Source organism: Camellia sinensis, chromosome 15 (assembly GCF_055761805.1).
Source record: "Camellia sinensis isolate YWXY chromosome 15, ASM5576180v1, whole genome shotgun sequence".
Lineage (NCBI taxonomy): Eukaryota > Viridiplantae > Streptophyta > Magnoliopsida > Ericales > Theaceae > Camellia > Camellia sinensis.
Window position 1 is genome coordinate 99,308,739 of NC_138975.1, and position 13,143 is coordinate 99,321,881.

Sequence of the window (13,143 nt, forward strand, 5' to 3'; positions counted from 1 at the left end):
ATGTTGTTCAAAAAAAAAAAAAAAAAAAAAAAAAGAATGACTCTATGTGTACATAAATTAAGGTCTGATTTTGCATAATTAAAAAAAAGTCAAAAAATTAAAAGTTATTATTCTATTTAAGTTAAATCATCTCTCTATCACATCACTTTAAATTTAACCCATACTCAACTCATATTTTATAAAAAATTAAAACGTACACTTATTTAGTTTATTCCAAACAATCCTAAATATAGGATAGCGAAGTTTATAAATGTAGAATTCATATATAAAATTTACTCCTTGACAATTTTGTCCCATTCTATATCTAATTTTTGAATTCTTAACATTATTGTAATAATAACTTATTAGCCTCCTTCGTAACCACCTTTTTTTTTCTTGTTTTTTGTTTTAAACTTTTTTGAAAATAATAAAAAGTTTTTGTTGTGAACATAGTGATTATAAATTTTATGGTTGAATTTCTTTCAAATTTAATTTGGATTTCACTATTATGTTTGGACTAATAAGTTTTTTCTTTGTTGGTCCTTCGTGTATATCATTTATAAATATAAAAAAGAAATTAAGGGCTGGTTTGGTATAAATTATATAATTCATCTTTTTATCTTTTTTCTATCATATCACCTCTCTACTTTTCTGCACATCTTTTCGAAAAAAGACAAAAAGTGCACTTTTTTAGGACATCCCAAACTAACCCAAATCAATTTGAAAATTATAGAGTGTGTTTGGTTTGCTTTTGAGAGAGTCATTTTCAAAAAAAAAAAAAAAAAAATTTGGAGAGAGAGTTTAGAAATTTTTTTGGTTTGTTTGGTTGTATATTTTGAAAGTGATTTTGGAGTTTGGGATGATTTGATATTTTGTTGTAATTGAGTAGACGTGTGTGAGAAAAAAAGTGATTGAGAAGGAGAGAGGAGAGAGAAAAAGTGATTAATTGATGTGTAAGAGAGAGAAAGTGATTTTAGAATTTTTTTGAGAAAAACCACAAACCGAACAAAATTTTGAAAAAAAATTTCAAAAACAACTCTTCCAAAAGCAAACCAAGCAAGCCCATAATATTTTTATTTTATCACGTTTGTCTTCAAAAAATAGACGATAAAAGTGTTTTTTAAAATAAAGTATCTATCTTTTTAGACAAATACAGTAAAATGAAAATATTACAATTATTGAATCGATTTAAGTTCTTTTATAGATTATATACATGGATGTCTTACAAAATAAATGGTTCAAATTATCGAAATAAGGTTTAAGTGAGCCTCTTCATATTTAAGCTTGAGCGAAGTCCAACTCTAAATTTTAAAAGGGTAAATTAGATTGACTTTCTTTAAGGTTTGAAAAAAGAAAAATGCTTGAGATCTCTAAAAAATCTCTTTTGATACCTTTCTAACCACGGACATGCTTCCGTGCATGTTAGTGACTATGATATGCTACACTGTGCGTTAGTGTACCGCATCAATGCACTGCACTGTTTTGATTTTTTTTTTTCCACCAAAAAGTGCACTATTGGAAGGGGAGTGTATCAATGGCATATATGTCTTTTTATCCTCTATCTATTCAGACTTTTATTTACCGCCCAAACATGTGAATAGTGTTGACTTTTTTGTTTTTTGTGACTTTTTAACTCTTTTAAGGGATGCCAAACACCTACCTAATCTATAATGATGTAGTATGAAATATTCACTTTTTATTTATCATACACTCAACAATATAGGCCTAACTCCCTAACCACATCATTGTGGGTGATATAATGTGTCTAAATTGTTAATCTTTCATATTTCTCTTGAAAAAAATACAAAAAGTCTCACAGTTTTAACATAATTAGAAGGCTAAAGAAACAAGAGCTAATGCAGACGGTGTAAAGACATATACATGAATAAAGTAAAATATATATTAATATAAAAGATATTACAATATCAATTTTTTCATCCATATAGCTAATGAATAATGGAATGAGAGTTATAAGGTTTGTTTGGAATGTCGCTTGGCTTTTGGGCTTTTTAACTATTTTAGTCTGGGGCTAAAAAAACCTTATTTGGGATGGACTTTTAACTTTTTGACTTTTATGAGAAAAAAAATAAAATGATTATAATTTGGATATGACATTTTTTCTAACCTATTTTGTCTTTTTGTAGTTATTTTAGACCAAACCATATATGCCAAACGAGCACTTAAGGATTATGTGAATTTAAAATCTTAAAGAAATCCAATATAATTATGTCAAATGTATAGAATCTATTGTATTTTTATTAACTTTAAGAGAGGTCTGTATGATTTACCCATTTTGAAATTTTGATAAAATAAATAAAATATTATTACTTATTTTGAAAAAAGCTTCAGTAATGTTGATCATTCATGTAGTATATTTTATAATATTTCATTTGTCAAGAATACCATATGAACAATATCATATAATATTTTCAAACTATTTAGTGATTTTTCATCTCACATCCAATAACTCATAAAGTATCAACATTTTGTTAAGGTGTACAGTGTTGGTTTCGATAGATGTCTGTGGATATTAAGGGGCAATGATCCCTACCGGATGTGTGGAGTAGCCTATTTTGCACATCCATTTTGTTGTTAATAAATAAAATAAAGTTCCAAGATTTTAAACTACTACACATATTTTTTATTAAAAATTTTAGAGTAAATTACAAATATGTTTACTGAAATTTGCTTAAAATACTAATTGCTCCCTATGATTTTAGAAATTACATCTCGCTTATTGAAAATTATAATTGCATAACAAATAACTCATTTTATTAATCAACAACTAAATCAATTAACGGTTTGTGATATTGTTTTAATTAATAGTTTTAGTAAATCAACCTAGCAGGAGGCGTTAGTTTGTCTCTGGCAATTTATGGCGTCCCTCTGGCAACTTTCAGACAACCTTTTGGCGAGATATAAAAACACTTTCAAAGTGTGGATTTGGATTTTTTATTCCTAGAAAGAAGGGTTTGAGAGCTTCTCCCCGATTTTTAGCATAGATTAGATTTTTAAAGCCCATAATTGTCCCATCTTCTTTCAATCATCATCCCTTACTATTGTGGTTGTTCTTCTTCTTCAATTCTGGCTTTCAATGATGACCAATGTACAAGAAGGCAGCAGCGGAGTTGGGTAGTAGCGACAAAGACGTTGGTAATAGCGACGGCAGGGCTGAGCTTTATTTAAATGTAGATCTTGTTTTTTCAAACCATATCTATGAGAAGATTGTGATTTTCCCATAACATTGTTGGTTTTTTTAATGAATTTTGTAGTTTTCAGAGGGTTTCTTGCTTGGTTATTTGAGACTTTATTGTTTTCCTTTTTATTATTTGGTATGATGTTCATTTTTATTTTAATATAACTCATTGATAACTCTTCTAAAAAAATAGTTTTTGTAACTTTATTGTTGTATAAGATGGTAGTTAGGAATTTCATTTTTTCTGTCAATTTTGTCTTTAACAAATTCTGACAAAGATACATTTATAATTTTCAAAATTACAAAGAATAAATGTATTGATAATTTACCATATTTAAAATATTTATGTGCACTAAACATGTTTTTCTTATTTTTTATATTAAGGGTAAATTACAAACACACCCCTTGAGGTTAATTTAAATTATGAATTATCCCCAGTGACTATGGAAATTACATTATGCCTCCTAAGGTTTCTAATTTCATAATAAATAGGTCATTTTTTTAATAAATCAAGTTAATTAACAGTTTTTAATGATGTTAAAATTTTATTTCAATTAATAATTTAGATAATTTTATTATTGTATAGGAGAATAGTTAAAATTTTTATTTTTCAGTTAATTCTGTTAAATAAAATTTTGACAGAGAGATATTTGTAATTTTCCGAACTAGAAGAAACAATTTGTATTTTAATCAAACTTCATAGGATGTATGCGTAATTTATCCTTTTATTTAAAGTACTTTGTTGTTGTCACACCATATACATTAGTAGAGTTGATAGTTGGTTGTTAATAAGGAAGGGAGTAACACAAAAAAAAAAATCAAACTTCATGTCTATGAGATTTTTTATTATTTTAAATTTTAAGTCAACAAACTTAGGTGCTATTTGGTAAAGCTAAAAACAGAAAATTGAAAATTAAGGAGTAACACAAAAATATCAAACTTCATGTCTATAAGATCTTTTATTATTTTAAATTTTAAGATAACAACTTAGGTGGTATTTGATAAAGTTGAAAATTAAAAACTGAAAATTAAGTATTGAAAATTGAATATTGAATTTATTAAGTCAAAAAATTGTTTGATAAAAATTTAAATCACTACAAGAATTTACACAATTGCCGACCACTTTTGCCGACCAAAAAAATTTTGGTCGCAAAAAAATGACATTTGGCGACCAAATATTAATTAGTCGCGAATGATCATTATTTTTGGCGACCAAATATTGTTGGTCGCAGAATGTTATATTTTGGCGACCAAAAAATGAGTTGGTCGCAGAAAGTGGTATGCTTTTGCCGACCAACTACAAATTTGGTCGCGGAAGGTCACATTTTTTTTGGCGACCAAAAATTTGGTCGCCAAAAACTTATTTTCAGCAACCAAAAAAAATTAGTCGCCAAATTAGTACTTTTAGCGACTAATATTTTAGTCGCCGTTGATTGAGATTTGGCGACTAAAAATATTTGTCGGCGAAGGTATTTTTTTTTGCGACTACTATGGTCTTTTGGTCGCCAAAAATTATTTTTTTCTTTGGCGACCAAAAATTTGGTCGCCAAAAACTTATTTTCAGCGACCAAAAAAATTAGTCGCCAAATTAATACATTTAGCGACAAATATTTTAGTCGCCGTTGATTGAGATTTGGCGACTAAAAAGATTTGTCGGCGAAGGTACCTTTTCTGCGACTAATATTTTCGTCGCCAAATATTAATGAAATTTTTTTACTTTTGATCTTTGCCGACCAAAAATGTGGTCGGCAAAATACTTATTTTTAGGGACCAAAAAACATTTTGTCGGCAATAAAGTTAAACAATTTCAAAAACACAGATTCATGTTTTTGGTGGAAATACACTCTTACATTACCGCCCAATTTATTTTCTATCAATATGTACATAGACCCAAATAAGTTCAGTCTCTTGCTCTCTCTGTTTCTCCACTACTACAAAAATAGTTAAAGATCACACTTTGACAAAAAAAAAAAATCTCATTTTTATTGGAAGTGTGATAAAAAAAAAATTAGATTGATATTTTAATCACACTTAATTTGATTGAGTGTGATAATATTTATTTTTTATGTCACTTTTCAATTAAGTGTGATTATATATATATATATATATATATATTTTTAATCACACCTTCTAATTAAAGTGTGATTATATATACACTACTACTTTTTAATCACAATTTTTAAACAAGTGTGATTATATATATATTTTTTAATCACACATTCTAATTAAAGTGTGATTATTTATATATTTTTTAATCACACCTTCTAATTAAAGTGTGATTATATATACACTACTACTTTTTAATCATACTTTTTAAATAGGTGTGATTATATATATATTTTTTACCCACGCATTCTAATTAAAGTGTGATTATTTATATATTTTTTAATCACACATTCTAATTAAAGTGTGATTATATATACACTACTACTTTTTAATCACAATTTTTAAACAAGTGTGATTATATATATATTTTTTAATCACACATTTTAATTAAAGTGTGATTATATATACATTACTACTTTTTCATCACACTTTTTAAATAAGTGTAATTATATATATATATATATATATATTTAATCACACTCCCTAAATAGGTGTGATTGTATAAAATATTTCAATTTGATTTTTATATAAAATATACAATTCCCAAATCCACGCCTCTATTCTACCCATGAATGATAGGGACATCTTACTACTAGAAAAGGAGACTTTAGACACGGAACTTTTTTCACCCATTTTTTCATCTTCCTATCTCTCTGTCTCTGTCTCTCTGTCTCTCTCTCTCTCATCACTCTTCTCTGTCTGTCTGTCTGTCTCTTTCTCTCTGTGTCTCTGTCTCTCTTCTCTCTCTGTGTCTCTGTCTCTCTCTCTCTCATCACTCTTCTCTGTCTGTCTGTCTGTCTCTTTCTCTCTGTGTCTCTGTCTCTCTTATTTTTCTCTCTCTCACTCATCACTCTTCTCTGTCTGTCTGTCTGTCTCTTTCTCTCTGTGTCTCTGTCTCTCTTATTTTTCTCTCTCTCACTCATCACTCTTCTCTGTCTGTCTGTCTATCTATCTCTCTCTCTATTTTTCTCTTTGTGTCTCTCGTCCATCTCTCTTCTGTCTATTTCTCTCATTTCTCTTCTCTCTTTGTCTCTCTTCTCTTTATCTCTCTCGCTCATCTCTCTCTGTCTCTCTCGTTTATCTCTTTTCGCTCTTTTTTTTTCTCCTCTCTTTGTCTATATCTTTTCACCCGTTTTTTCATCTTCCTCTCTCTCTCTCTTCTCTTTCTCTCTCTTACTCATCACTCTTTTCTTTCTGTCTATCTGTCTCTCTCTCTGTGTCTCTCACTCATCTATCTCTTCTCTCATCTCTTTTCTCTCCCTGTCTCTTCGCTCATCTCTCTCCTTTCTATCTCTCTCATCTCTCTCTGTCTCTCTCGCTCATCTCTCTTCTCTCTATCTCTCTCTCTCCCTCTCGTTTATCCCTCTTCTCTCTATGTCTCTCTCGCTCATCTCTTTTCTCTCTATCTCTCTTTCTGTCTCTCTCGTTCATCTCTCTTCTCTCTTTGTCTCTTTTTCTGTCTCTCATTCTCTATCTCTTTATCTTTTTGTCCCTCTCTCTCTCTCTCTCTTCTCTTTCTCTCTCTCTCTCTCTCTCTCTCCCACTATGTTGGCGTTGCTCACTCTTTCCATTCCGTCTTCTCTATTTTGTTAAATGACGTCACTCTTTTTTTTTTTTTTTGAGTTTTAAATTTTTTTTTATAAAAAGAATTAAATATTTATATTATACCTAACTAAACAAAAATTTAAAATTAAAAAATATATATATATATAATTCACTCCACCATTAAAAAAATAAAAATCACTTAAGATTATTGTTTGAAACAAATAATTACTTAAAAATTATTTTTTTTGGGATCATCAGACCACTTGGTCTCTCTCTCTCTCTCTCTCTCTCTCTCTCTCTCTCTCTCTCTCTCTCTCCATCCTTTTCATTCTCTCATCTCTCCTTCATTTGTGCTCTCCCGATCCAGAAGCTTCTCATCACCGAGTTAGTACTTTTAGCGACTAATATTTTAGTCCCGTTGGTTGAGATTTGGCAACTAAAACAGTTTGTCGGCGAAGGTACATTTTCTGCGACTAATCTGGTCTTTTGGTCTCCAAAAGTTTGGGAGGGAAATTTGAAACGTGGAGGCGGGAATTAAAATATCTTTTAGTCATCATAGAGTTATTTTTTGCTACTAAAATTATTTAGTCGTTGAATGAAAAATAAAAATTTACTTTCAATACTTGGCGACCAAAAGTTTGGTAGCCACAAAATTATTTTCAGCAACAAATAAATATTTTAATTGCTATATAGTTAATTTTGGTTACTAAAATATGTTGTCGCCGAATAAAACATAAAAATTTATTTTCTTATCTTTGGCGATTAGAAATTTAGTCACCAAACATTTATTTTTAGCGACTAAATAGTTTTGGTTGCCAAAAGAACTAAAATATTTGACATTTCAAATTTAGCGCCCTGTTTAATATTGGCGCCCTGTTTAAGTTTACACCTCCTTTTGTTCTCTCTCTCATACACACAGTCTGTGACCACCGCGTGTGTGAGGTAGGTAAAAGCTGGAGACCAATTTATTTGGTTTCTAAAGGTTGAACGGACCAAATAAAATCATCCTCTTGCGTGTGTCAATTGATCTCAGCTTTGTCTTCAACTTCAATCGATCTTCTGCTTCTTATCAGAATCATCTTCAACTTCAATCATCTTCACCTCATAACAAAATCGGCGTCGATCGATGTTCATCTTCAATCCGGATCGATCCTTGTGTCGCCTCTTATCAGAATCGACTTTCACCTCATATCAGAATCAATCGACCTTCACCTTTTAGAATCGATCGATCTCTTTATAGGACTCCGTTTGATCACTTGATATACGACATCGAGGGCAATCACCTCACATCCACCTCCATCCTCGGCCACGACGGCAGCGTCTGAGCTCAGAGCGCTTCTTTCCCCTAGGTTCTCCATAGATCTGTCTTTCTAATTTATTATTTAATTATAATGTGTTTGATTTCCATTGCTTTTTCATCGATCTGCTCGTAAAAGTGTTGATCGCCAATTGCCTTTGCTGATTTTATGAATTGTTGAGATTTCGATTAGATCCGAGTGCTCATCTATTGAAAGCTGTAATGATTCTATGAAGCCTTTTTTGATGATTGGCTTTGGGATTTTCCTTATTGAATCATGAGATGTGAGATTTGATTTGTTTGGCTGATTAGAGCCGATTCAGAATGTTTGATTTTCACCTGCATTATTATTCAATTTGCAATTCTTTTTTAGTTTGATTTGTTTTACCTTGGGAAGATCTCAGAATGGATCTCCTTTTTTCCTTCATTTTGAGGTTTTACTTTTTATTCCATTTGCTGAGCACTCGTGTTTCTTTATACACCTGATAGTATGTGGATCTAACACATCTTAGACTCGTTCCTTTTCATGTTGTGCATGACATGGCGACATCTTTTTGATGTGTTTGTCAACATTGCTATTGCATGTTTTTGGAAAACACTCAAAAAAACGTTTTTAGATAAAATCCTCCCTGTGTATGTAAGACTAAATGTGGGTTGATTAGTAGTTTCCTGTGCTTGACATATTGTGTCCAATTACAATCACCATCATATTGAGAAAGGGGTTGTTTTTTCTTCTCAGTTCTCAGCAGGTGGGGTTATGGAAGTTTTTGTTTTCTTTTTTTAGATAGGAAGTTAGATACCAACACTGCACAGCAGTGTACTCAACCAAAAGGTTTCGAGCCTATTTTTGCCTGGTCAATGTCAAGATGACATTGTTTTTGCACTGCTGCTGAGTTTTCTATTAGCAATGTTAAATACTTGGTTTGGGTTGTTCATATTGTCCTGTTCGAAGTGTGGTTAGGCTTACCCATTCTTCATTGTTATTGCTCTGTTTTTCTTCTGGGATTAATATCATTGATGTGTTTAATTTATTCTCAGCTTCTTATTTAGATAAACTGATTCTCAAGTCACTACTAGAATTTAGTCAACATAGGTTAGAACAAGTCTCGAAGGTACTGATCTGAAGTAGATTTTCAAGTTTATTGATGAGGAGTTCCTTATGAAACTTTTTTACTTTTTACACTGTCAATCAAATCCGAGCAAATTGCATCTGCTAAACTTCTTCTCATTTTGTGTTAATTTTGTGTCCTGAGAAATTGCATCTACTAAACTTCTTCTCTCTGCTTATATTTATGCTTTGGGGGGCAAATGTTAGATTCCCACAATCCTGTTTTGTTTGCTTGTTTGACTATTGTTTTGTTTGTGCTTATATATTTGATATACTCCTTACCCTCTTAAGTTTGCCTTATACTTAAAGCTATTAGATCAAAACTCCAACTACTTGTTGGTATTTCCAAATACTTAAAGCTAAATGAAGTATTAGGTTAGGTCCACCTATGTCTTATTTTCATTATTTTCTTCTTGAATCATAATGATGTTTTTGAGTAACTGATAGTATTAGTGCTTCTATGGCTATTTCAGAAGTAGCTTTATTGTGTTTATCTTATTCAATTAATGGTTGGAATTAGGGGCAGACCTACGAATTTGCTTTAGGTATATGTATATCCTTTATCTGTTTTAACTTTGGTTATATATCATTCTAATGCTTGTTATTGCCCACATCCAGATATTTTCAAGCCGGATGCACAGTTCTTGGAGAATGAGAAGCGCTATGAAGAAGTGAAAAAGACCATACTTGGTGAGGGGTCCAAGGATGATGCTGATGTAGATTCAGATGCAGGCCCAGATGATGAGGATGATGAAGAATCTGATGAAGAGGATGAAGAGAAAATGGAAATAAAAGATGAGACAGAGACAAATCCTGTAAACCTTCGGAGGACAATTTATCTAACAATTATGTCTAGCGTTGATTTTGAGGAAGCTGGCCACAAACTATTGAAAATTAAACTAGAGCCAGGTCAGGAGGTAAGTAATATAAGTGATCCCTCAAAGTTTTTATCATATAATTAAAGCAATGCTAGATTCATATTTTAAGCATAGATTCATGCGTGTTCCCGGTGCTGAAAATACCTAGTTGATAGTCTTGTTGGTTGCCTAGGTGTGCATTGATGACCACGTGATATAATCTCTTACATGATTTAAGTCAATTGTATGGTGGTAAATATTTCCTTTTGATGGGTGAGCTGGACTAAAATGTTTGTTTTTTTTAAATGCACTAAACTAGTTACTCTTGTGTGATATTTATGCATTGAGGTAAATAATGTGCTTCTTCTTGTTACATACAAAATGCATACTAGGAAGATAATCATCTCACTATTCGCATTCTCTTGTATTTCTTTCTTTATCCTCTACCCTGTTATTACCGCAGCTCTCCCTCTCCATCTTGGTGCGACTCATCTCCCATTACCGCTGGTGAGAGCTCTCCCTCTCATCTTCCGGATGTCCACGCACCACTGCTTTACCGACCGTACTTTTCGGCCGCCGCCGCAGAGCTACATTCCAATGCTACTCCTCTTCATCTACTGGTACAACTCTTCATTTGTATATTAGATTTATAGATTTGCAGTTTCTTGTAGGACAAAGATGCGAAAAAAAGGCGTTCATATGTGTATTATTTGTTCGGATTTATGCCGAATCAACAGATTTGATTTTCAATTAATGAGAATTTATTGCCGATGATTTCAATTGCAACACAAGCCTACATACTTATTTAAATGCCATAGGAGTTTTTGTTTTTGATTGCCAAGCTTAATTGCTTTAGGAGTTGGAATTGTATTATTTGAAGTTTGCTTCTGTATATATATGTATATATGTACGTAGGTGAGGCTGGAACATGAAGAGTGCTACTGTAATTATTATAAAAATGTTAAATAGTTAAAAACACATCGCAATACAACCTAGAAAGCAATTAATATACTTTGATTCCTCAACTCAATTAGTAGTACCTCCAGAGTCCTCGTATCCATTATTTATCCATTATAAAATAGTAAATAAATAAATATTGTACTATTTTATAATGTCAAAATGAGTCCACTTGACATCTTACAATTGAATATTGTCATGATTGGCCATAATGTTTTCCTCTTTGCATAAAAACTTTACTGATTGATTTTTGAGCTTTTGTTTTGATGGTAATGGTCGTATATGCCTATAAAATACTGAGAAAGCTACAAAATTTAGGATAAATGCATAGAACTTAGCTTCAAAGTGAGACCTTATCGATTTGTTAGTTGAGTTTTAATTATGTTTCCTATGTGTATATACTGAAACTACTATTTTATAAAAAAATTCTAACATTATATACCATATCGATTTTTTTTAATAAAGAATATAAGTTTTGTTATTAATACATGTATCGATGATCTTCTTAGACCAATTTCATGATTCAGTTACATTCAGTTACATTCTGTGCAATCAATCATATATGGGTGTTCTTAGTCACCAATCATTACACGTTTGAATTGAAGTCTATTTGTTCCTCAGGTATATGGATGATGATTAACTGGTAGTTAATTTGAAGAAACAAGACCCAGATTTAAAATGGCCTGATATCATCGAGTCCTGGGAGTCCCTCACTGTAGGAGTTATGCAGTTCTTGAAAGGAACATCAATCTACTTAGTTGGGGATTCATCAGAAATCAATGAAAAAATTGCTCGAGAACTAGTTGTAGGAGTAATTACAGTAGCTCTGTCCCCTACCTTCGTAATTTTTATTTATTTATTTATTTTTTAATCTGGGCAAGATGTGTTTGAATTTCATGGCACATTGTTTTTCACATAATTTGATTAATCCATGAAAGCCTTGCCCCCCAAATCCCTTATTAGATCAGGAAGAAAGCTAAAGTATTTTTATTTCTTTTCAAATTTGAGTATTGTGACATTGTTTGATTGAGCAAACCAAATAGGATGTGCTGTGAATTGAACATTTGGGTTCATGCCTTGTCTTTCAGGAGGTAATGATGCTTCTCACTCAGTTGAAGCTACAGCCCGCAGAGGATCAAGTAGTTTTGCTCGCCCTGACGTTGTATTGTGTTGTGTTGTTAATGAATGTGTTTGAATGTTAATGCTTCAATTTAGAGTTGTATTGTGTCGAATGTTAATGAATTATGTGTTGTGTCGAATGCTAATGATTCAGTTAATTTAAATGATGCTTTAAAATTATAGGTTTATTATGGATTGAATGAATTATTAGGAATTATAGGTGTATTGTTTTCCTGTTTTGACGACCAATTTATTAGTCGCGACAAATAAATAATTTTTTTTCGCAAAAAATGACAATTGCCGACCAAGAGTTTTGGTCGCAAAAAATACATCTATTGCCGACCAAAACAGCTCTTGGTCGTGAAAACTCACTTTTGCCGACCAAAAGTTTTGGTCGCGAAAAGTAACAAATGGCGACCAAAGCCTTTTTTGGTCGTGGAATGTCACGATTGGCGACCAAAATTTTTTGGTCGCGGAATGTCACGATTGGCGACCAAAATTTTTGGTCGTTGAATGTGATAATTGGCGACCAAACTTTTTGGTCGGGAAAATTTCACTTTTTGCGACCAAAGTGTTTTAGCGACTAAATGAATTAGTCGCGGTAATGATATATTTCGCGACCAAAAATTTGGTCGGCAAATCCGACTTTTCCCGACCAACCAAAATTTTGGTCGCGAATTATTTTTGCCGACCCTCAATTGGCGACCAAAGTAGCGACCAAAAAAATTGATCGCGGATAACTTTTACCGACCAAAAATGGGCTTTTAGCGACCAATTTTTTGGTCGGCAAAAGTGTTAATTCTTGTAGTGAGTACTGGTTTAAAAATAAATTATTTGATATGTATAAGAATAAATTTGGAATTTATTATTTTCAAATTATATATTTTAATTTTTATATTGTGATGGTGGTGGTGATGGTATGATGATGATGGTAGTAGCGGTAGCGGTAGCAGTAGTGGTGGCAGTGGTAGTGGTGGCG

General features: G+C 31.8%; 1 non-coding gene across 2 annotated transcripts; it reads left to right on the top strand.

The window, feature by feature from the left end:
• The first annotated feature begins 7,756 nt into the window (after positions 1-7,756).
• LOC114313067 (uncharacterized) lies at positions 7,757-12,301 on the top strand. Of its 2 annotated transcripts, XR_014356426.1 has the most exons (3): positions 7,757-8,175; positions 9,850-10,708; positions 11,667-12,301. It is a non-coding gene; the product is annotated as an uncharacterized LOC114313067 (transcript). The 2 variants fall into 2 exon arrangements; XR_014356425.1 differs by having other exon boundaries at positions 9,850-12,301.
• Positions 12,302-13,143: the final 842 nt, after the last annotated feature.